Source organism: Balaenoptera borealis (assembly GCF_965194805.1).
Source record: "Balaenoptera borealis genome assembly, chromosome: 2".
NCBI lineage: Eukaryota > Metazoa > Chordata > Mammalia > Artiodactyla > Balaenopteridae > Balaenoptera > Balaenoptera borealis.
The window spans coordinates 88,779,656-88,806,186 of NC_138867.1; positions in this window are offsets into that span (position 1 = coordinate 88,779,656).

A 26,531-nucleotide genomic window follows, 5' to 3' on the forward strand; every position below is an offset into this window, starting at 1 on the left:
AACAAGAATAGAACAAAATGTACCAAATTATTAACTGTGTGTTTGTAATGAGACTGTCAATGATTTTTGTTTCTCTTAGTTCTTTTCTTTTGCTTTATTTTCATCTTAATAAATAGGAATTATTTTAAAGAAAAAGTATGTTATTATAAGTATTTTAATTAAGACATTTCTTCTTATATAAGAAATCATTTCAGTTTTTACTGATGCTTTTCAAGAAATTTGAGAACCTCCTTAAACTGATGTTTGTTTTAGTGATCATTTCTACAGAAAAAAATGCAAGTGTTTAACAAGTATAGTTTAGAAGGGAAGACAATTCCTCATACACAGTGCCTTAATTTAGGAATTTGAAGGTTCAAATCACAAATTAAATGGCTTCCAGAAACACATTTAATATACACAAGATTAATTCTGTTTCATTTTACTTCTCCAAGTAGGTTGTCTTTTCAGTGGTAAATGTTGACCTCTTTTCAGTAAACAGTGCATTTGGCAAGAACTGAAGCATTTTCTCGGCTATGCAAGTGATTAATGATTCAGTGCTCAAGAGCATCTTGAGCATCCATGATTTTCACTGGATCCTTGGTTAAAAAAGCATATATATAATATATAAATATATATTATTTATATATATATTATATATATTTATGTATATTATAAAAGGAAGAGCAAGAGCCAGCTAAGATCACATGGCATAGGGATAGAGAATGCATTTAAATATAATTATTTCATCATCCTGAATCAGTTCTGCTTGCTCCACTCCCCCCGGTTCATGGAAAATAGAATATTGTTTTAATATATTATGATGCATGGAACTTAAGTAGCTAAAAAAATAAGGATAGTCCTCCTTTGATATAAATAATGCTCATACACATACCCATACCCATAGAAGCAATCATTTTTTGTGACACCAACACACTCTGAAAAGATACAGAAACATATAAAAATAATAACAATAGTGGTTATCATTTATTGAGTGATTATGAAATATCATCCGGGCACTGGGCTGAGTGCTTATAAATATAGTTCGTTGAGTCTTTTCTACACCTCTAACACTAAGAGTTGCTGTGCCTGCTTGATAGGTGAAGAAACAAAAACTCCAGAACAGTAAATAACTTACCAAGTGTCACAGCTCGTGAGTGGTGGCACAGGGATTTGAAATGTATCCTGCTTGATTTCAGTACGCAGGGAATTCCACTGTACTGTGGTACCTTCTGCATATTGCTTGAAGGACCCTGGATTGGGTGGTGGGTCTGAGTCAGAGCCTTCAAACAATCCCATCATCATAACTAAGATATTCATTTGTTCTACAGTCTAGCAAAGCTGAAGAGAAAAATCTTCCCCTACTAGAATAAAACAATGCTCATCAGTGAGGAAAGTTTGAATAAAATGGGAATATACCATACAGGTTGGCTTACAGGGATTTCCTCAAGCAATTTTTGTTGTTATTGTTGTTTTTTGTTTGTTTGTTTTTTGGCCGCGCTGCACGGCACATGGGATCCTAGTTCCCCTCTCAAGCGATTTTTAAGGAGAAAAAGTAAATTTCTTCCCTCAGCTTCAAACCTAGGGAAAGGGAGTTATGAGAACAATTGGCCTGACCCTTCTTTCTTTCTGTGTTGAGAACAGCTTTTAGGAAATAGCTTAAGCAGCTATTATTTAGTTATTTCTCCCTCTTTAATATTTAAAACAAAATGACCTTCGAAGAAAAGAATAGACCAACATTAGTTTGGAAAAACATGTTTTCAAAACACAAATATTTCTTACAGGTAAACATACTTGTTTCTTTTTTTTTTTTTAAACTGGTTAGTTAATAGGTAGATAATTAGTTTCGTTCATTGATTGGTGTTTGGTTTGTCAGTAGATTGGAGATTTTTATTACCCTTGAAAGCCAGGAAGGAATTCTCCCTAAGCATTTGATTTTCAGAATGGATATACTTTTATCTTTCCTTGGTAAGTTAAAAAAAATCCAAATAATGTAAACAGTGTAAAAAGGTCAAACAACACATAAAAGTGAAAACAAGTAAAATGTATACTGCAATTGTGCCACTCTGATAATCATCATTAACATTCTGGTGACTCAGCTTTCTTGTATGACTGTACATGATAGTTGGGTGGGTGGGTAAGTAGGTAGATAGATGGAAAGAAAGAATTTTACATAAATACCATCATACACATAGAGGTTTTGTTTTGAACTTGTTTATCTTTTGCATATTTTTCTCAATATGTAATCATTTGTAGTGATATGTGGGGATTTTGCAACTGTTGGTTTCACAAAAATTGTCAGATATTTCTTTATGTCATTGCTTTTTCTCTTTAAAAATGTCTTGAGGAAACCTAAGTGAGTTGGTTTAAATATAATTTATTCTTTTTAATAGCTGAATAATATGTCATAGTTTAGAAACACAATCTTTTATTTCTAAATAATGTTCATTTGGGGTGTTTCTGTTTTTCACAAATAGCTTTAAAAGGATCATCCATGGACCTCTCTGTTTTAGATATATAAGGGGCTTATTTTAATGAGACAGATTTTCAGAAATGAATACAAAGTAAAAAATATGCATATATGTTAATTATGCTAGATATTACCAGATAGCTTTTATAAAACCCTGTGAGAAGTTCCATTTAACATGGGAATGTTAAATGACAAAGCAATATATACTGCTTTGCCGTAATGGGAAATAAAGGATATTAAAAAGCATCTCTTTCATTTCTTGTTTAATTATGTACTCACTGAACATGTAGATGCCAGGTTCAAAACCAGTTTATCACTTCACTTAGGATCATCAGAAATAAAAACAGAAATTGCTAGATTCAAGAATTTTCCACATAGTTTTAACTACTTTCAGATATATCCGCCAGGAGAGAATTTACAAATCATTTCTTTCATGTGGGATGATTGGTTGGTTGATATGTTGGCTGGTGGTTTTCAGTCTACGCTCCTCCTCCTCCAAATCACGTAATCACTGTCACTATGTCCCTATTATTGATAGGAGTATACTATATTCTTCAGGTGTGTAGGGCAGAAATAAGATTAAGAACCAATGCTGCAGGCATTTTTGTACCTAACCAAACTCATTGCAATTTATTGTCTGATTTAAAGAGCTACATTTCTATCCCAGAAATCTGATGGCTTGCTTTTCCTGTCTGCATTCATATACCATTATTTTAGAAATGTTTTTCAAAATTTAACCAGGCTTTCTGAAATGAACTAATTTTAAAACAGTATGATAAATGCAGCCTAAGCAAAAATGTATCATTTAAAATATACATAGTAGATTTTATAAGGTATCTTAAATGGAAGTTAGATAGCAGCAAGCACAGAATTCAATAAAGAAACTTTGTAGAATAAACATAACTTACATATTGCTCTTTGATCATATCATATAAAGCTATTCTGTATTTTATTTTTAACTGACACAGAGGAGAGATGCTTTATTAATTGAGAAAAGAAATTTTTGAATAGGAATAGCATTGACTTTTAAATTATTGGCCTTATCTTGCTCTTTTATGTATGCTCAGAATGGTGACAGCATTTTCAACAATGTACCAAAAGCCATTTAGCTTACAAAGTGGAATTATTGTGATACGGTACACTTAATGCATTTCTTCTTCATAGCGTCTTATTTCATAAAAATCAATTGGATTTTATGCCTTGCATAGAAGGCCCTTCTTCCACAGTGAAGTCAGAGTTATTATGAGTAAGCTGGCCAGATATCATCAAATGCACTAGAACCTTTCTATAGTATTTACTGTTGTACAGAATGCAGTATAAGGCATTCCACCATACTACAATAAGTAGCAGTTTCTCTAGCACAGCTATTGTAGGAACTCTTTATAGGAAGCTATTATACAAAGGTAGACAAGGAAGTCTTGTAGTTTTTCCAGAGAATAGATGTACTGAAGTAACAAAAAAACTGCCCTAATACAAGTTTACACATACAGTGTAGTGTCTGGCCCATGGTAGGCATTCAAAAGATATTTGTTGAATAAATGAATGAAGACAGTTTTCTAACATATGCAATGATGACACAAGGGTAAGACACCAACAGATGCAGGCAAAGGATACAAGTTCTACTAATGTAGGTAAGGAAATAATACTAGGTTTTTATGCAGACAAATAATCAGAGCTGGGAGACCAGGAGCATATTTCAAATTGGAGGGACAAACTTCCATGCCCTTTGGGACCCCAGCTGCCAATGTGATTTCAGATTAAAATTCCATCTGGTTCTTCTGAAAAGCTTGTTTCCTTCCATTCTTAAGGGGCTTAATAACCTCCTGACTCCTTTCAGCTCTTATAGAGACCCAGTCTATGCGCCTGCTTGCTCACGAAATGAAAAGTGACTAATAACAACCACAGTGCATTCCTGACCATTTCCTGAATAAAAGAATCCAAGTAAATGTTCTTTTTTCTTTGTTTTTGTTTTTATTTTTCAATTTTATTTTTAGCACAGTTTTTAAAGGTTACTTTCCATTTACAGTTATTACAAACATGGGCTGTATCCCCCATGTTGTACAATACATCCTTGAGCCTATCTTATGCCCAACAGTTTGTGCCTTCTGCCCCCCCACCCCTGTTTTTCCCCTCCCACCCCTCTCTTCCTTGCCCCCTGGTAACCACTAGTGTATTCTCTATGTCTGTGATTCTGCTTCTTTTTTGTTGTATTCACTAGTTTGTTGTATTTTTGAGAAATGTTCTTCAATTTACCATCTCCCGTTTTTAATGGGTCTGGATTTCAAGCATTCTTGAGGTCTATTCCTATAGTATGAGTTCCAAAGATGGAGTTTTAGCAAAGCCCCAGGACATGCTAATTTCCTTTAAATATCCATAGGAGTAAATATAATATTTTAAAGGTATTTCTGCCAACACTATGACCAAAAATAAGTAACAAAATATATGTGACACAGAACCTATAAGATGAAATTTAAATGCTCATAACATATTTTATCCTCGTTTATGGCACTCATAACAGAGACATCTTTCCCAACTTTCTCTCTTTCTTTTTACTAATTTTCTTAAAAATTCCATATACATACATAAATGTGGTTTCACATTAACACAGAAATGGAATTATATATGTTATAACTTTCTTATTACAGCATTTTTCTTTTTTTCCCACACTTATTTCCTCCTTGCTTTCCTTCCCTATAAGGTATAGAATATGAACTACTGCATATGTATACTTTCATACTGTTTTCATATCATATAATCATATATGAATATACATGTACATATACATATATGTAAACATATGTATGAGGTTGGTCATGGTTTCTTTCAAAAATGGGATATGGTATATATACTTTTCTCCATCTTGCTTTCTCCTCTGAAAAGCACCTCATGAGATCATTTCAAATCAACCCATGTGGTTCTATGTCATTCTATGGCATGGCTGCATAAGAGACCCAGGTCTTGATGTACGATCATTTGTTCCCCCATGACTTAGTATGTTTCCGTGTTTTGTTGTGAAGATGAATTCAAAGATAAGTTCATTTCCTTCTGGATACATCCATACACATGTTTTTTTTTCCCCCAATGGTATAGATTCCCAGGAGTGGGATTGTTACAACTAGATAGATAGATAGATAGATAGATCGATCAATCATGGATGGACAGAAATAGATTTGAGTAGTGTTTCTAGACTGCTGTCCAAAATGGTAAAACATTCCACATTTCTGTCCATAATTCTTTACTCATATCACTGCACCAAAGGTAGTTACTGGTTTTTTATTTTTCTTCAAGTAGTGAATATAAGCCCAATCCCATTATCAAATTTCCCTGAATACTAGTGAGTTTACAGCTTTTTCTTATAATTGCAAGCCATTTGGTTTGGTCTCCTATAAACTGCTATTTCATATTCCTTCCTTCTTGGGGGTTTACAAATACAATTTTGTAGTAAATTTTCAAGAGTTGCCTAAATGCAGTAATTTTTAAATTCAAGTATGCTTGATTTACACTATTGTGTTAGCTTTACGTGTACAGCATAGTGAGTTTTTTCTGATTATATTCCATTATAGGTTATTACAAGATATTGAATATAATTCCCTGTGCTATACAGTAAATCCTTGTTGCTTATCTATTTTGTGTATTGTAGTTTGTATCTGTTAACCCCATATTCCTAATTTGTCCCTTCCTCACTTCTTTCCCCTTTGGTAACCATAAGTTTATTCTCCATGTCTGTGAATCTGTTTCTGTTTTGTATATAGATTCATTTGTATTATTTTTAGATTCCATGTATAAATGATATCATATAGTATTTGTCTTTCCTATACCTCCAGCTTCTTTCTTTTTTCTTATACTTACTTCACTAAGTATAATATTCTCTAGGTCCATAGATGTTGCTGCAAATGGCAATATTTCATTCTTTTTTATGGCTAAGTAATATTCCATTGTGTATATATACCACATTTTCTTAATCCATTTGTCTGTTGATGAACACTTGGGTTCTTTCCATGTCTTGGCTATTGTAAATATAGCTGCTGAGAACATTGGAGTGCATGTGTCTTCAAATAAGAGTTTACATTTTTTCCAGATATTTAGCCAGGAGTAGGATTGCCAGATCATATGGTAGCTCTATTTCTAGTTTTTTGAGGAACCTTCATACAGTTTTCCATAGTGGCTGTATCAATTTACATTCCTACCAACAGTGCAAGAGGGTTCCCTTTTCTCCACACCCTCTCCAGCATTTATTGTTTATAGATTTTTTGGTGATAGCTATTCTGACCAGTGTGAGGTGATACCTCATTGTAGTTTTGATTTGTATTTCTCTAATAATCAGTGATGCTGAGCATCTTTTCATGTGCCTGTTGACCGTCTGGATGTCTCCTTTGGAGAAATGTCTGTTTAGGTCTTCTGCCCAATTTCTGATTGGGTTATTTGTTTTTTTCAATGTTGAGTTGTATGAGCTGTTTGTATATTTTGGACATTAACCCCTTGTCAGTCACATCCTTTGCAAATATTTTCTCCCATTCTTTAGATTGTCCTTTCATTTTGTTGATGGTTTCCTTTGCTGTGCAAAAGCTTCTCTGTCTGATTGGTCCCATTTGTTTATATTTGCTTTCATTTATTTTGCCTTGGGAAACTGATGTAAAAAATATTGCTACAATTCATGTCAGAGAATGTTTTGCCTATATTCTCTTCTAGGGGTTCTATGGTGTCATGTTTTATATTTAGGTCTTAAAACCACTTTGAGTTAAGTTTTGTATGTGGCGTGAGGGAGTGTTCTAACGTCACTGATTTATAGGTAGCTATCCAGCTTTCCCAACACCAATTGTCAAAGAGACTGTCTTTTCTCCATTGTATATTCTTGCCGTCTTTGTTGTAGATTAATTGATGGTAGGTGTGTCAGTTAATCTCTGGGTTCTCTGTTCTGTTCCTTTGATTTCTGGGGTTTTTTTTTTTGTGCCAACACCATGCTGTTTTGATTACTGTAGGTTTATAGTGTAGTCTGGAGTCTGAATGGATTATGCCTCCAGGTTTTTTCTTTTTCCTCAGGATTACTTTGGCAATTCTAGGCCTTTTGTGGTTCCATATAAAATTTAAGATTATTTGTTCTAGTTCTCTGAAAGATGTCATGGATATTTTGATAGGGATTACATTAAATCTGTAGATTGCTTTGGGTAGTATGGACATTTTAACCAGATTAATTCTTCCAATCCAAGAACATGGGATGTCTTTCTATTTCTTTTAATCATATTCAGTTTCCTTTATCAATGTTACATAGTTTTCAGCATATAAGTCTTTCAACTCCTTGGTTGAGTTTCTTTCTAGGTTTTTTTTTTTTTTTTTTTGATGCTATTTAAAACAAGATTGTTGTTTTACTTTCTCTTTCTAATATTTCATATTAGTGTAAAGAAATGCAACAGATTTCTGTTTATTCAACTTGTATCCTTGTACTTTATGGAATTCATTTATTAGTTTTGATAGTTTTTGTATGGAGATTTTAGGATTCTCTGTCTCTATGTATATAGAGAGTATCATGTCATCTGCAAATAGTGACAGTTTTACCTCTTCCCTTCCCATTCAGATACCTTTTATTTCTTTTTTCTTTGTCTTATTGCTGTGCTAGGACTACCAACACTATTTGGAATAGAAGTGGTAAGAGTGGGAATTGTTGTCTCATTCCTGAATTTAGTGGAACAGTTTCAGCTTTTCACCATGGTGTATTAAGTTGGCTGTGGGTTTGTTGTAAATGGCTTTTATTGTGTTGAGATATGTTCCCTCTCTATCCACTTTAGTAAGATTTTTTTTTTTAATCTTTATTGGAGTATAATTGCTCTACATTGTTGAGTTAGTTTCTGCTGTATGTCAAAGTGAATCAGCTATACGTATACATATATTCCCATATCCCCTCCCTCTTGCGTCTCCCTCCCAGCCTCCCTATCCCACCGCTCTAGGTGGTCACAAAGCACTGAGCTGATCTCCCTGTGATATGCAGCTGCTTCCCACTAGCTATCTGTTTTACATTTGGTAGTGCATGTATGTCGATGCCACTCTCTCACTTCGTCCCAGCTTACCCTTCCCGCTCCCTGTGTCCTCAAGTCCATTCTGTACATCTGCATCGTTATTCCGGTCCTGCCCCTAGGTTCTTCCGAAACTTCTTTTTTTTTAGATTCCATATATATGTGTTAGCCTACGGTATTTGTTTTTCTCTTTCTGACTTACTTCACTCTGTATGACAGTCTCTAGGTCCATCCACCTCACTACAAATAACTCAATTTCGTTTCTTTTTATGGCTGAGTAATATTCCACTGTATATATGTGCCACATCTTCTTTATCCATTCATCTGTCGATGGACACTTAGGTTGCTTCCATGTCCTGGCTATTGTAAATAGAGCTGCAATGAACATTGTGGTACATGACTCTTTTTGAATTATGGATTTCTCAGGGTATGTGCCCAGTAGTGGAATTGCTGGGTCGTATGGTAGTTCTATTTTTAGTTTTTTAAGGAACCTCCATACTGTTCTCCATAGTGGCTCTATCAATTTACATTCCCACCAACAGTGTAAGAGGCTTCCCTTTTCTCCACACCCGCTCCAGCATTTATTGCTTGTAGATTTTTTGATGATGGCCATTCTGATTGGTGTGAGGTGATACCTCATTGTAATTTGGATTTGCATTTCTCTAATGATTAGTGATATTGAGCATCCTTTCATGTGTTTGTTGGCAATCTGTGTATCTTCTTGGGAGAAATGTCTATTTAGGTCTTCTGTGCATTTTTGGATTGAGTTGTTTGTTTTTTTAATATTGAGCTGCATGAGCTGCTTGTATATTTTGGAGATTAATCCTTTGTCAGTTGCTTCATTTGCAAATTTTTTCTCCCATTCTGAGGGCTGTCTTTTTGTCTTGTTTATGGTTTCCTTTGCTGCGCAAAAGCCTTTACATTTCATTAGGTCCCATTTGTATAATTTTGTTTTTATTTCCATTTCTCTAGGAGGTGAGTCAGAAAGGATCTTGCTGTGATTTATGTCATAGAGTGTTCTGCCTATGCTTTCCTTTAAGAGATTTATAGTTTCTGGCCTTACATTTAGGTCTTTAATCCATTTTGAGTTTATTTTGGTATATGGTGTTAGGAAGTGTTATAATTTCATTCTTTTACATGTAGCTATCCAGTTTTTGCAGCACCGCTTATTGAAGAGGCTGTCTTTTCTCCATTGTATATCCTTGCCTCCTTTATTAAAGATAAGGTGACCATATGTGTGTGGGTTTATTTCTGGGCTTTCTATGCTGTTCCATTGATCTATATTTCTGTTTTTGTGCCAGTACCATACTGTTTTGATTACTGTAGCTTTGTAGTATAGTCTGAAGTCAGGGAGCCTGATTCCTCCAGCTCCATTTTTCTCTCTTGAGATTGCTTTGGCTGTTCGGGATCTTTTGTGTTTCCATAAATTGTGCAATTTTTTTATTCTGTTTCTGTGAAAAATGCCATTGGTAGTTTGATAGGGATTGCATTGAATCTGTAGATTGCTTTGGTTAGTATAGTCATTTTCACAATGTTTATGGTGAGAGTTTTTATCATGAATGGATGTTGAATTTTGTCAATCATTTTTTCTGTGTCTATTGTGGTGATCATTTAGTTTTTGTCTTTCCATTTGTTAATGTGGTGTATCACATTGATTTGCATATGTTGAGCCATTCTTGGACCCTGGAATGAATCCAGCTTGATCATGGTGTATGATCCATTTTATGTATTGTTGGATTTGGTTTGCTAATATTTTGTGGAGGAATTTTGCATCTATGTGCATCATAGATATTGGCCTGTGATTTTTTTTTGTAGTGTCTTCACTTTGGTATCAGGGTGATGTTGGCTTCATAGAAAGAATTTAGGAGTGTTTGCTTCTATTCATCTTTTGGAATAGTTTGAGAAGGATAGATGTAAGTGTTTCTTTGTATGTTTGGTAGAATTCTTCAGCGAAGCCATCCAGTCCTGCACTTTTTTTTGCAGGGAGTTTTTTCATTACAGATTCTATTTCACTTCTAGTGATCAGTCTGTTCAAATTATTTGTTTCTTCTTTACGCAGTTTTGGCAGGCTGTATGTCTAGAAACTTGTCCATTTCTTCTTGGTTGTCCAGTTCGTTGGCATATAACTGTTCTAGTTTTCTCTTACGATTTTTTTGTATATCTGTGGTATCAGTTATTTCTTCTCTTTCACTTCTGATTTTGTTTATTTGGGCCCTCTTTCTTTTCTACTTGGTTATCCTGGCTAGAGCTTTGTGGATTTTGTTTATCTTTTAAAAACTCCAGCCCTTGGTTTTATTGATCTTTCCTTTTGTTTCTTTTAATCTCTGTTTTAGTTCTTCTCTAATCTTTATTATTTCCTTCCTTCTGCTGACTTTGGGTTTTGTTTGTTCTTTTAATAATTTTTTTATGTGGTAGGTTTGGTTGTTTATTTGAGATTTTTCTCGTTTCTTGAGGAAGGCCTATATCACTATGAGCTTTCCTCTTAGAACTACTTTTGCTGCACCCCATAAATTTTGTATGACTGTATTTTCATTTTAGTTTGTCTTGAGGTATTTTCTGATTTCTTCTTTGATTTTATTGTTGACCCATTGATGTTTTAGTAGCATGTTGTTTAGTCTCCATATATTTGTTCTTTTCCCATTTTTCTGTTTGTGATTGATTTCTAGTTTCATACCATTGTGGTCAAAAAAGATGCTTGAAATAATTTCTGTCCTCTTAAATTTGTTGAGGTACGTTTGGTGACCTAGTATTTGGTCTGTCCTAGAAAATGTTCCTTGTGTGCTTGAAAATAATTTGTATTCTGGGTTTTTTGGATGTAGTATCCTGTACCTGTCAATTAAGTCCAAATGGTTTATTGTGTTATTTAGAACCTCTGTCGCTTTCTTGATTTTCTGTTTGGGTGATCCATCCATTGATGTCAGTGGGATGTTAAATTCTCCTACTATTATAGTGTTATTGTCAGTTTCTCCCTTTATGTCTCTTAGTATTTGTTCCATATATCTAGGTGCTCCTATATTGAGTGTGTATATGTTAAGGAGTGTAATATCCTCATCTTGTATTGATTCCTTCATCATTATACAATGCCTTCCTTTGTCTTTCTTCATGGCTTTTGTTTTAGAGTCTATTTTATCTTATATAAGTATTGCTACCCCCACTTTCTTGTAGTTTCCATTTGCATGAACTATCTTCTTCCATCCCTCACTTTCAGCCTAAGTGTGTCTTTTTCCCTGATGTGAATCTCTTGTAGGCAGCATATTGTACGTTCTTGTTTTTGTCAACCCACTCTCTGTCTTTTGATCAGAGCATTTAGTCCATTGACATTTAAGGTAATTATTGATAGGTATGTAATTGTTGCCATTTTAATCCTTGTTTTCCAGTTGTTTTTGTAGTTCTTCATTTGTTTCTTTTTCTTTTTGTTTCTCCTTGTGTGGTTTGATGATCTTCTTGTATAGTATACTTGAGTTCCTTTCTTTTTGGCTTTTGTAAATATGTTGTATATTTTTAATTTGTGGTTACCATGGAGTCCAAGTATGTTGGCTCATAACTATATCTACTTGCTTTAAACTGATAATCATTCAAGTTCAAACACATTGTAAAAGATCTACATTTTTATACACTCCTCCCCAACATTTTATGATTTTGATGTCCTGTTTTACATCTTCATGCTCATCTTTTAACCGTTAATTGTAGTTATGATCACTTTTATTCTTTTTTTTGTTTCTTAATCTACATACTGGCTTATTTAGGTGATCTTCAATCCTTTTATATATTTGCCTTTCCTACTGTGATTTTTCCCTTTCCTGTAGATTCTTGCTTTTCTATTTAGAGAAGGTCTTTCATTATTTCTTTTAGGGTAAGTTTAATATTGCTGAATTATTTTAGTTTTTGCTTATCTGAGAAATTCTTTCTCTCTCCATCTATTCTAAATGATCATCTTACTGGGTAGAGTATCCTAGGTTGCAGATTTTTCCCTTTCAGGACTTTGAATATATCATGGCACTCCATTCTGGCCTGCAAAGTTTCTGCAGAGAAATCAGCTGATAGCCTTATGGGGGCTCCCTTGTAACTGACTGTTTGTTCTTCTCCTGCTGCCTTTAGACTCCTTTATTTTTTTTTTTAAATTTTTTTTTAACTTATTTATTATTTATTTATTATTTATTTTTGGCTGTGTTGGGTCTTCGTTTCTGTGCGAGGGCTTTCTCTAGTTGTGGCAAGCGGGGGCCGCTCTTCATCGCGGTGCGCGGGCCTCTCACTATCGCGGCCTCTCCTGTTGTGGAGCACAGGCTCCAGACGCGCAGGCTCAGTAGTTGTGGCTCACGGGCCTAGTTGCTCCGCGGCATGTGGGATCTTCCCAGACCAGGGCTCGAACCCATGTCCCCTGCATTGGCAGGCAGATTCTCAACCACTGCGCCACCAGGGAAGCCCTAGACTCCTTTATTTTTAACTTTTGCCATTTTAATTATGGTATGTCTTGGAGTAGGTCTGTTTGTTTGTGACCCTCTGTACTTCTTATACCTGGATATCTGTTTCCTTCTTTAGGTTTGGGAAGTTTTCAGCCATAATTTCTTCAAATACATTTTTGTTCCCCTTGTCTCTTCTTCTGGAATTCCTAATATGCATAAGCTGGCACACTTTATATTATCCTATATATCTCATATGTTGCTTTCTTTTCTTTTTTTTTTTCATTTGTCTTTCTGCTGTCCTGATTGGGTGATATCCATTATTTTATCTTCCAGATCACTTATTCCTTCTTCTGTGTTATTTAGTCTGCTATTTATTGCTTCTAGATTGGTTTTTATCTCAGCAATTTGTCTGTTTTTGATTGGTTCATCTTTATGGTTTCTGGTTCCTTGTTACAGTGATCTGCATTTCTATCAATAATTTTTCTTAATTAAGTTAGCATTTTTATTACCTTATTTTTGAACTTGGGGGGTCTAGTAGACTAGTGAGGTCTGTTTCATTATTTGCTCTTTTAGGGGATTTCTCTTGTTCTTTTAACTGTGAGTAGTTCCTCTGACTTTTCATTTTACTTAACTTTCTCAGCCTCTATGAATTTAGGAGATACAGTTATCTACTCTGGTCTTGAAGGGGTGCTTTTATGTAGACAGTGTGTGTCCAGTGTTTTTGGTGTGAAGGCTGGTTTTGGTATGGATGCTGGGCACATCTTTCCTCAGAGTGTGCTGACCATTTTCCCCTTCATAGAGGATATGGTTGGTGTTGTCATATCTAGAGCCTGTGATGGACATGAGGCGGCACTTCCTCTCTCTGTCACTGCCCTGTCAAGGTGGAGTCTGCTTCCCAGTTTTTGGTGTAGAAACCCTGAGAGTTGGGTTTAGTCAGGCTCCTCTGGCTTTGAGTGCATGCCCTGCCTGAAAAGAGGTGATTGCTGAAGTAAGCTAGTCCCATGTGATCACAGAGGACCTATGGGCTGCCTGTGTAGGCATCTGCCAGTTCTGCTTAGAAGCAGCCCAAGATTGCACCCCTTTCTCTGTTGTATTTGTCTCAGATCTAGTGCAAGGCTATGCTGTGGAGCAGGCCATGACTGAGAGTCAGCATTGTGGCTGCAAGAATTGAGGTTGACGAGCTGCCACCTGAGATCGGGGTTGCCTCTGTGGCAGACTTCTCCTAGGACCTGTCTGTCCTAGATCTACTGCTAAGCTGTGGTGTGGAGTGGGTGGAGCCAGGATACGTTGCTGGAAGATGAACCACTGCATACTCCTAAGTGCACTGACATGGGCCGTCACCACCCCACCTGGACTATACCCTGGGCCCTGTGGGCTGTCTCTGTGTAGCTAGATTGAGTCCTCTTCCAGGGCTTGTTTACCTGAGATTGAGCACTTAGCCACTATGCACTCTTGTGACACCACCCCTCATGCACAGTGATGGTTTATTCTGCAGCTGCACCTACCGCCTCTTGCATGTTCTAACAATGGCCTCTGCAGCTTTCCCTGTGTACCCCAGTCTGTCTCTGCACAGTTGGATCAAGTCTGCCCAGAACTTACACCAGGCTGTGGTGTGGAGTTAGTGGGGCTGGGGTGTTCACCCTTTCAGATTGGAAAGTTCAGGGAGGAGGCAGTCGCCAGTGCAAGGCTCTCTCCACCGTGACTGTCAGCAAGCCAGCATGGGCGCACTCCTTGGGAATAGAGTCTAGGCTTCTCCAGCCCTTCTGTCTGTCTCAGAGCATTTTCCAGCAGGCAAGGGGGCCCATCTCCTCCATGCAGGACCCCAGGACTGAGGTACTCAGTTGTGGCTCAACCTGCTCACTCCCCAGGGTGAGAGTCCACCCATGCGGACCTTCTCCTCCTTACAGTTCCCTCCCAGGGGCAGAGATCATGACCTGATGCCTTTTTTTTTCATCCTACCTGGTTACATGGAGATCTTTCTTGCAGCTTTGGTTGCATAGGAGTTCTTCTGCCAGTTTCCAATTAGTTTTCTGTGAGAGTTGTTACACATGTAGATGTATTTTTGGTATGTTTGTTGGATGAGGTGAGCTCCACATCCTCCTACTCTGCCATCTTGGTCCAGATTTCATGATCTTTATTACCTTTTTAAATTTATTTATTTTATTTTATTTATTTTATTTTTGGCTGCATTGGGTCTTCGTTGCTGCACGCGGGCTTTTCTCTGATTGTGGCGAGTGGAGGCTACTCTTCATTGTGGTGTGCAGGCTTCTCATTGTGGTGACTTCTCTTGTTGGGAGCACAGGCTCTAGGCATGCAGGCTTCCGTAGTTTTGGCACGCGGGCTCAGTAGTTGTGGTGTGTGGGCTCAGCAATTGTGGCTTGCGGGCTCTAGAGCACAGACTCAGTAGTTGTGGCGCACGGGCTTAGTTGCTCCACGGCATGTGGGATCTTCCCAGACCAGAGCTTAAACTGGTGTCTCCTTCATTGGCAGGCAGATTCTTAACCACTGTGTCACTAGGGAAGTCCCCTTTATTACCTTTAAGTAGGTTTCTTTTGTTACCATTTGACCTAATGGTTTTCAAAAACTGGCTGCCAAGTTTAAGCAAATTATTTTCATCTACTTCTATGATTATGTTGTTTCTTAATTTGTTTGTTAGTGGATTATGCTGCTAGATTCCTGATATTTAATCACCCTGTATTCCCAGAATAAATCATGTCTCATTTAAGTGCATTATTGTTTTTCCATATTGTTGGATTCTCTTTACCAATATTTAATTTGGACTATTTTCATGACTATATTTAAGTGGGATTAGACTATTTGTTCTATATAATCTTTATCAGGTTTGGGATTAAATTTATACCAGCTTTAAAAAATTAGTAAGAAAGTTTTTCATTTTTTCCATGCATGCATCAGTTAAATAGCCTGGCAAGTTAAACTGGTAAAAAGCTAGATATAATTCATCTATGAATCCTTCTGGTCTTGTTAAGTTTTTCAGTGGTTGCTCTGTGATCACCTATTTAAGCCCTTCTGTAGAAAGTGGTCTTAGTATTCCTTTTGAGTTGCTTTGATTATAATCTATATTTTTATAAAAAATTATTTGTTCCCTCAAAATTTTGTCCAAAGAATTGTTTTTTTCTGCAATTCTTTTCATTTTTCCTATCATTCTACTTCATTCCCACAACAAATTTTGTATAATTTTCCTCTCTTTTTTCTTTCATCAGTTTTATAATTGAAAAAATTTGATTGATTTCTAATTTATCATTTCATAAGATCAGCTTTTTGATGAATTTTATCACTACCAGTGTTTTTTTCTACTTTAGCAATTTCAGATTCATCAGTTTTCTCTTTCTGTTTCCTTTTGGCTAATTTTTCCATTTTTTCAATTCCTTAAGATAAGCATTTGTTATTTCATTATTGTTGATATTGTTGTCATTTTTAATGTGGAATGTGATAAAGAGGATACATTTTCTTCTCATTTAATTGTTGTGAGACAATAACGTGAGGTTTATATTCCCTGCTTTCTAGAGTTAGTAATGTTAATTTTTGTTTCCTCTTTGATATAAGAATAATCTAGGAGTATTTTTTTTAAATCTCCAATTGAGTTTTTTGCATTTATTGCTTTATTTTATTAAAGGATGTGATCTTCAGTAGATGTGATCTCACGTGCTTCTACTTGTTGAGGTTTTCTTTATGGCCAAGTATATGATCAGTATTTGAAATGTTTCATGGACAAATAAAGATCTATATTTTCTTTTGAACAATGTGAATTACTATTAAAATGAGTATATTGATTGTACTATTCAAATTCTCTATATACTTCTATATTTTTTCTACTGTATCTATTCAGTTTTAATTAATTAATTTATTTTATTTTTCACTGTGTTGGGTCTTCATTGCTGTGCACAGGCTTTCTCTAGTTGCAGCGAGCAGGGGCTACTCTTCATTGCAGTGCGTGAGCTTCTCATTGCAGTGGCTTCTCTTGTTGTGGAGCATGGGCTCTAGGCGCGCAGGCTCAGTAGTTGTGGTGCACGGGTTTAGTTGCTCTGTGGCATGTGAGATCTCCCCAGACCAGGGCTCAAACCCATGTCCCCTGCATTGGCAGGCAGATTCTTAACCACTGCACCACCAGGGAAGCCCCTCTATTCAGTTTTCAAAGAGGCATTTCATGACATTATATCCATTCTTAGTCTGTTTAAATTTTAGCTCATCAAATTCTACCTTATCTGTAAATATTATCAGTTCTCTATTCTTTTGTGTATATTTGCATGATTTTTTTAACCCTTCTCTTTAATTTCTATATTTCTTTAATAGTTTAGTGTTTTTTAGGGCCTTGCTTTTTTAACCTAGTATTAGAGTCACCATTTTTAGTAAAAGCATTTAGCCTATTCACATTTGATGAAAAAAGTACACTTTATTTTATTCCTTCCATTTTATTTTATGTGTATGTTTATGTTATTTGTTCTTTTCTTGATTAAACTTGATTCTCTTATTCTCCTAGTTAATTAGGGAACTCTACCTTTCAATACTTTGAGACATTTTTTCCTGGTATGTATGTTAAGATGCATATTTCTGTACTATTATTAGAAAAGGACATGTGAATTATTTTTCCTGCCAAGATACTCTGTTTCTTCATAGGAAACACTTTTCTCAAATGCCAGCAAGATAAAACCCAGAGTACACTTTCATTCTTGCATAATACAAATATCTATTTTTAACTCTGAAAGGTAAGTGCTATTTTGGCTAGGTATAAGGTTTTAGGGTTACAATTCTTATCTCTCAGTATTTCATAGACATTATATATTAGCTGTCTTTCTAGTTTCTAGTGGTGCCTACCAGAATTATGTTTTGTTTAGTTCTTTTTTCTTTTTTTCTTCAAATAACATGTTCTTTATTTCAGGCAACTTAGAAATTTTTTTTTTTATTATTGGATTTTTGAAACTTTATTAGAATATGCCTAAGTATATGCTTTTTCCTCATTAAATCTGTCTGGAACCCAGTGTGTGCTGTCAGTATTCAATCTCCTGTCCTTCCTTGGCCTTAAGAGATATTTTATGTTGTTTATTATTGTTTCTCCATCTAGTGCTTGATTCCTTCTGGAATTCTTAGTATTAATATGTTAAATATTTAATATATATCCTCCAAATGTATTGTCTCGTTTCCTTATGATTTTAACCTCTTTATATTTCTGCTCTGTGCTTTAAGCTATTACTTCCATTCATCTTCTAGGTGACTAATTAAGGTCTCAGCAGTGAATAAACTTGACTTCAATTCATCTATTAACTTTGATTTTGGTTTGAAAATGAAAGCTTTTATTTCCAAAAAGTCCTTTCTGCAATGTATCTATATCTTCATACATATTCTTACTTTTTGTTATACAAGTCTTTTCCATTGGGTACCACTTTTGCCTATCTTCTCTTTGATTTCTGGGCAGACTTCTCCAGCTCACTGTGGCTCAGGTCTGGCTGTTGCAGTATTCTAAGTCATAACAGTCCCAAAAGAGAAGGAAGGCAAGACCTTCTCTGCCACCATGGGCAGGGATTGTAGCAGCAGGCAGGTTGCCCTTCCCTCAAGGCATTGAGATGGAAATTTTCCTGCTTTCCAGTTTTCTCACATATTCTTTGCCTCAGGAGTAGGGTAAAAACAGCCTAACTACTCAGCAATTCCTCAGATTCTTGTCAACCAGCAAGACCAGGCCAACTCCTGCAGGTCTGTTAACACTAACCTTTGTGTCTTCTAAACTCTGAAGGCCAAGCTCTTCACAGAATCTACTGTATACCAACTCTTGACTTGAGGTTTTCTGGTCCTAGTCTCCAGGTTATTGCCTGACCCATGAGAGAGAAAGTCATTGACTGCTTCTTCCTACTAAGTCTCCTTTGTCTGACTCTTACTCAGCTGTCCACTCTCCCAGAAACCACTTGCCTTGGAAGACATTGATTGAAGTTGAGCAATAAATAGAGGTGAAACATATTCAAATAGCAATTCCCAAAATCCTCTTCATTCGTTAAAATAGAAGCTTATTCTATAATCATTCTATCATATAATATTAGAACTAAATTAGTAAAAAATGTGGTAATCAGTATCTTTCCTCCTTGTCTGGTCTACTTTGTAAAATTCTTTTAAGACAAATTCATCTGCCTTCCTCTCTCATTTCCCCTGGAATTCTTCATTACTCATTTCTCAGTACACCCATGGCATCTGGTGAATGCCTCGATTGTTATAGAATTTTGATATGTTATTGTAATTAATTATGCACATATCTGTCTTTGAAGGAGAAGAAAGTATAATTTATCCATGAACCCAAAGCAGTTATTTTAGTACTTACAGTGGGTGTCCAAGAAATTAAGTTAATTAGTTAATTAGTAAGTTGTTTTTGCTCTCAAAGACTGATTCCTTAAAATCTAGTTTTGAAAAATTTTTTCTTTTGAAAAGTTTAAACTTCAGCTTTCCAGAATTTCATCTGCAGCACTAGGAAATCACATTTGAAGTGGGGGAAGGAGAAAGAAAGCTGTAAATGTTATTGCAATCAATCAATAATAATAGTAATAATAATAATGAGGTGGAGGAGGAGGGCAGGGGAGAGGGGAGGAAGAGGGAGGAGGGGAGGAGGGGAGGAGGAAAAGTAGTAGCAGTAGTAGTAGTAGAGAATGTTACTTGAATTAATTTTACTTCAACTTAGAGCATTGGACTGGTTTAAACCACAAAATCTGGCTTTTAAATAGATGATACACTAAATCACCACCTTGAATGTGCGATTCAAACTGTTTTTTCAGGAACAGTGATCTTACATGCTCAACCTTATCACCAGTAGTATGTATACATGAAACATACGGCTAATGCCAAGGCCTGCATGGTAGCCATAGGAAAGGGCTTCTCTCTGATAGACTTTGGAGCCATGAAAGATGGGGTTCACATCTGATTTTCACATTACCAGCAATGTGAGAAAGTTACTTAACCCTCTGAATTTCAGTTTCTTTACATATAAAACAAGATTAATAATAAAACCACCTTATAGGGTTCTTGTAAGGATTAAATGTAGTAGTCAATTAAAGTATCTGACACATTGTTAATATGTTGCTGCTGTTTTTACTCTCTCAGTGTTACAGTATTAAGTAACCATTCTTCTGTATAAGGTAAAAACCAATATGTTGTGCCAATAACTGCATTGGGAATAATTCCTAGATGGTGAAAAAAGCAAGGTGAATTACTGAACCAGAGCACTTAAAATAAAACAGCAGTAGTAATCTGTTAAACTGAATTTTGATGACAAGAACCAACAGATTTTGCTTATTATCAAAGCAACTTCAGTAGAAAATAAACTTGGGTGTATTGTTTGTATGAAATTAGATGATCTAGAATCATAAATATATCTTTAATTTTCACAATATTTACATAAACTTTAAAATGTTTGTTGCTTCTCTAACTATGTTTAAATGTGAAAATCTCAGATACGAGATATAGCAACAAAAAAATTCCAGAAAAAATATATTTTCTAATCTGGTGAATATTTTTTCCTAAACACATACACATTCTCTCTCTCCCTCAGTTGCTTCCTCTTAAAGATAAGCTTGTCTACATTCTCAGAAAACTGAACTAGTTTTTGAAACACAAATAATTGAGAAAATGAAGAAAGTACTTAACAATTGTCCAACTCATTTGTCAAGTAGATAATCAAAAAGCATAATTTAAGCCTTGGAAAACTATTCAATTCTGTTTATTAAGTACCTGCTTCATGTAAGCATTGAAATATGGTACAGGGGCTATAAAACACATCTTCAATACACTCTCCTCAGTCTTTTGCCAGGATTATTTGATTTCAGTATTGCCTAAGGAAGTGGTCTCCAAACATTTTTATATAGTGCTTTTGCAAGATATGTATATTTTTATAAGCTGATTACAGATATTAATACCATATTATGTATTGATATATTTTTAAAGTAATATGAATGTGGGTTTTTTTTAAGGATGAAATAAAATAACTATGAATAGGGCTAACATTTTTCTTGTACTTCAAATGGCTCGTGTTCCCCTCCTGGCCCAGGAGGCCAGTGACCTAGATAAGGGAAAAGGACTAACTGACCACCTGATGTCCTTTCTGGCCCAAGAGTTCTAGTTCTGTCTTTATGCTTTTAAGAGTGATTTCCACAATTGTTTTATGATGTCATCTCCCAGTGATAGAATTCACTAGCACCAAATATCATGGCAAACATAATGTTTTGTATTCTATCCAGATTTTATAAATCAGATGCAGCAATTTAAGCCAGTAAATGCTAGCAAATGTGGTATGTTATTACCTGACAGCAAATATAAACACATCAAAATCATAAAAATTATTCTAGCATTTCTTAAAATATTTCTATATAAATATGTTAAATAAAATCATATACAAACTGAAACCTATTGTTAATTCCTAAATCTAAAAGTGTATTAGTTTTGTGAATTCCACTTAACCATGATCATTCCTACACTAAAGTGAATAATGTTTAAAAAAAAGTTAGAAGATACTGAATTACATTGAACAAATTATAGCACAGAATTATTTGTAGGATCTAAACCACTATCTTAAACTTCAAAATCAAGACCTTTATAATATGAATCAGGGTTCTGTAATTTTTTTTTTTTTCTTTGCTTGTTTGTGTCATTCCAGCTGGCCACAGGCTCAACCAGATAACAAGATGTTCAGTGATTTGCAGTGGTAAAGGTTGATCTTCATAAGCAAAAGGGTTTTAGTTTAAATCCCTCACTGTCTTTAAAAGAGAGCTTAAGAAATAGAGCAAAAATCTTTGAGTTAAAAGTAAATTAGATTTTGTGGATTTGTATTGCTCCATATTCATATATTTAGTATATATTATCACAAGACAGAAGTGAATTCTCTAACTTGGAATATTCCCTGTTGATTCCCAAAATAAGAACACTTCCAGTCAGTAGATTGAAACGGTTCAAAATAATTCTAGGAAGCACATCTTAAGTGATTCCAGGTCATTAAGATCAGAAGTGATTGTTAATCAGACAGTTAGGAGAGGGATTCCAGAGTAAATCTTTTCAGTGGTTTGATAGAAAGATTGCTGACTGATGAGAATCAAAATTATAAAATCATTGTAATTTATGAAAGGATGAAAACCAAAAGACAAAAGTAGCTGTGCACTATCATAGAAAATCTTCCTTCTCAATCAGCAGACTTGAAGAAAGAGTCACAGTCCCGCAAGTGGGTGCTCCAGGAAAATTATTTCTCTAACAGACTCGACATATCTTGCAGTGGAGTCACACTGCCTTGGCAAGTAAATGGACTAGCTTTGATGGTGCTGCCAATAAAGCCACAGTCTTTTGTTGCTGCGCAAACACATTTCTCTCTTTCTTTATATGGCCTCCAGCAAACTACACATGTTACTTTTGTTTGGGTAATTTACTGTCTTGGAAAAGGAAGTATGAAACTACTTTTCAGAGAAAACCATTGAAACTCTTTGGCTGGCAGCATCAGAGTCACTAGCTTCAGAAATATCACCACAAAGCTTTCTCTGATCAAATGGAAATACTCAGAGTGGGGGAAAACCCTTCTTAAATCCAACCAGCAAAATTTCCACAGACCTTCGTTCATAAACTTGATTTTTACAAGCCATCTGTTTTCCAAATAGACCATATTCTTGGCCTTAACCATCCTTCTTCATGTTCCTTCCAACCATGTTCCCCATTATTTATCTACAAGATTAATAAAGATCTCTAAAATGAGAGCACAAACTCATAGCCTCTTTAAATTGCTTTTGTCCCTTAAAGAAGATTTTTTTTTAATTTAAATTTAAATATTTACACTCTGTTTCTTTGGCATTTCTTGATACTCAGTCCAACTGTTGCTTTAGTCAATACAATAGTTTGTTTGATAGCTTGTTTGTTTCTTTTGATATAAACATTTTCTTCTTATTTTAGAATACGTTTTTACCTAATGAGAATCTGCTACTCGCATAATCTCGAAATGAGATAGTAAATTTAGCAATTTACAGGGTGTAGAAAATATTTTTCCATTGTTTCACTCAAAGGAATAGTTGTGATGTGTTTTTATTTATAAAATGAATTTAATTAAAAATTTAATATGCAGTGATTTTTAAATTTTCCTTTAAAAAATATATAATGATATTAGATTGACCCAAAGGATTTTAGAAAGAAATTTCAACTCTCTGGTTCTAGTGTTGACTGGAACTAAAAAACAAACTTTAAAATTATTTTCTTTTTGGATGTTCAACATATCCAATCGTTAGAGAAATACAAATCAAAACCACAATGAGAGATCACTTCACACCCATTAAGATGGCTATTATCAAAAAACCAAAATAACCAACATTGGCAAGATGTTGAGAAATTGAAATCCTTGTGCATTGTTGGAGGATATGTGAAATGGTGCAGCCTCTGTGGAAACCAGTATGGCAGTTCTTCAGAAAATTAAACAGAGTTACCAGCAATTGATCCAGCAATTCCACTTTTAGGTATATACACAAAACTAATGAAAGCAGGGACTCAAACGGATATTTGCACCAGTGTTCATAGCAGCGTTATTCGCCATAGCTCAGAGGTGGAACTAACTCTATGTCTATTGATACAGGAATGGATTTTTTTAAATGTGGTATGTGCATGCCATGAAATATTATTCAGCCTTAAAAAGCAGTGAAATTCTGACATATGCTACTACATGAATGAACCTTGAAGATATTATTTTAAGTGAAATAAGCTAGACACAAAAGGACAAATATGATTCCACTTATATGAGGTACCTAGAGTAGTCAAATTCTTAGAAACAGACAGTAGAATGGTGGTTACCAGGGGCTGGGAAAATTGAGCAATGGGGAATTGTTAAATGGGTATGGAGTATCAGTTTTGGAAGATGAAAAAGTTCTGGAGAGGAATTGTAGTCATGGTTGCACAACAATGTGAATGCACCTAATGCCACTGAGCTGTATTGTTATGTATACTTTACCACAGAAAAAATTATTTTCTTTTCAAAAAATAAAAAATGTTTCTTAATGGAGATTAAGTCAAACAAAATCAAATGTTCACATTATTTTGAATTTTTTTGTCCATTTAACCCAGAAAGTTAGTTAACCTTGTGATCTAGGATGTTAAAATTCTAATTCTTTATTCTGGGCTTAAAAGCATCAGTGGATATTTGGGACCTAATAAATATGAACTTTACTCAGAGCCTGTGCCAAGAAAGCCATCTTAAGAGTTCCTAATGAGTTAGATATTCCAGATTCAGGAAACCTGATACTAGAACCCCCTTGAGGATATAGGGGAATTATGTCCAGCAAGGATAAAAAATAATATGCTCATCTTCATGTCTAGAAAAAGTCTTGGGAATATTGTTGTTGATGCGCTGAGAGTCACTTGTAGGGGTTCAGATGAGAGCTAAGCTTCTGTTATCCAATGAAGTAAACATCCACCAAACTATACTTTTGTAGAAACTTCTCATGAATGTATATATAGCCTACATTGTCTAAAGTGCATTTGTGTGATTGATATGGACCACATGACTCAGACACTAAAGCATTATAAGTTTATTTCTCTTAACCACTTTTGATTCTTCTTTCTTTTCCTTTTATGTCCATTGTTTTTGTTTTTGTTTTGCTTTGATTTGTTTTGCTTTAGCTGGAGAAGAAGTTAGGAAACGATGATTTAGTTAGTTTTAAATGTATTTCATAATAATAAATTCTGCCACTTCAAACCATGTTTAAAAAGCGTTTAGATGTTCAGGAGTTTTTCAGCTATTTATAATGAATTGATAGTCAAACCACAAAAATAAACAGGATCTAAGTTATTTTAAAATGACAAAATGTTCTGGGGTGTGTTTTGGTTGTGTTGTTGGTAGTTATAAGTTGCTGTTGTTACTGTTGGAAAGAGATTCACTTTTACTAGCATTAAATATCTCATATTTACTATGTAAGAAAATGAAAGGGAAAATGTTACTTTTCCTCACTTCATCTGCTTAGAATGTAAGCAGCTATAAAACTGAACATTTATATTGTGTACATTCTTTCCAGAGGAAAGTATAATACAAAGTAGGTTGCTAATAATGAAGGGAAGGAACATACCATGTGGACACCATTTCTTTGCTTTTCAGCAGTGCAGATTTGCCTAGAGGAGGATGTGTGTGCGTGCACGCACGCACGCGTGCACACACACACACACCCTTCTTTATTACCCTCTCTTTGAGCACTATGCATTTATATTAAGAACACCATTCTTGACTCTGACAGTGTTATAAAGTTTCAGTGAATCTAGAAAGTCATTTTTTCCAGTATTTTGTTTTCACATATACATGGATGTTCATATAAATGCTCGAATAGAAACAAATCCAGTTTTATAGTTTCACATGAACTGAATTTCCAGATCATTTTATATTTATCTGAATAGTGTATTTTTAACATTTATTCTCTTTTTGACTGTGTAATAACAATGTGAGTTTAGCTTTCCTGATAATTAGGAACAAGAATGCTATAATTTTTATGTTGACTTGTTATTTTTCAAAGGCTGTCTCTTCTACAATTTAGCCTGTAGGCACAATGTCATCAGAGCCATTCCAGGCAGATGTCTCTTAATTCCACTTGTAACCTTGGAAATGATCCTGTTTCTTTGGCCTGCAAAAGGCATTCTGGATGTCTCTTAGGTTAAAACGCTCTCTTCAGGGAACTATTCTCACAGCTTGTTCTTGGGGAACCCCTCCCAAGGATAGGACTCTTTCAAACGTGTTGCCCTCTTAGTAACTTCAGGCCATCCCATTAGCCACTACTTCAACTAGTTTCTGCTTTCTCTAGTATAGATTATTCTCGGCTTTTGTTTGGCCAGGAGGCAGGGGAAGAATCAGTTGTTTTGAAGGTCTCCTATGTGGCCAGGCATGGTCCTTAGTTCAGTTGATTTTTCACTCTCAATGTCAATTTACTCATTGTATTTTCTGTTGCTACCACTCCCATTGGGTATCCAGGCTTTCTGTGGATTCATTATCATTTTTTTGTCTTCTATCATTTTAGCAGGATTTAGGAAAAGAAGAGAGAAGATATTAAGCGATTTTAAATAAGAGTTTGTATCTGTCAGGATCCAGGCAAGGAAGAGATGGTACAATCAACAGGCTTGTTGAGGAAGGTTATTGACAAGCGTAAACATGCACAGTGAGGTATGATTAAACATCCCGGGGCTAGCAAGAGTAGGAGTGGTCACCTCCTAGGTCTAAAGGGGAAAATGAGAGAGTCATGAACCATGAAAGTAGCTACAGCTTCTTTTGCAGAGGAACACAGCCAATCAGCAGTATTCCAACAGGGAGGAAGCAGAGAAATAAATACCCTGACATCATTGCCCAAATACCCTGAAATCAGTTGCCAGTGGGTGGCTCCCCTTAGGCAAGTCTGCCTAGAAGCCTGAGGGCATGGGAGCCAGTTTGTGCCATTCGTGGAGGTCAGTCTCCTGGGGCACAGAGAAGACAGCAAAGGGGGAAGGAGCGCAGAGAGTGGTTCTTGAAGGACAAATATGAATTATCCAGTCTTTGGAGCTTCTCTCTTATCCTCCAAATCCATTTTTAATAATATTTTTATTAATGAGTATGTTTGTGAGTATGTATGTGTATGTACTGTGTATGTGTAAAAACAGAGAAAAATTGAGATAGAGGCACAGAACAAACATGTATAACAATGCGTATAAAAC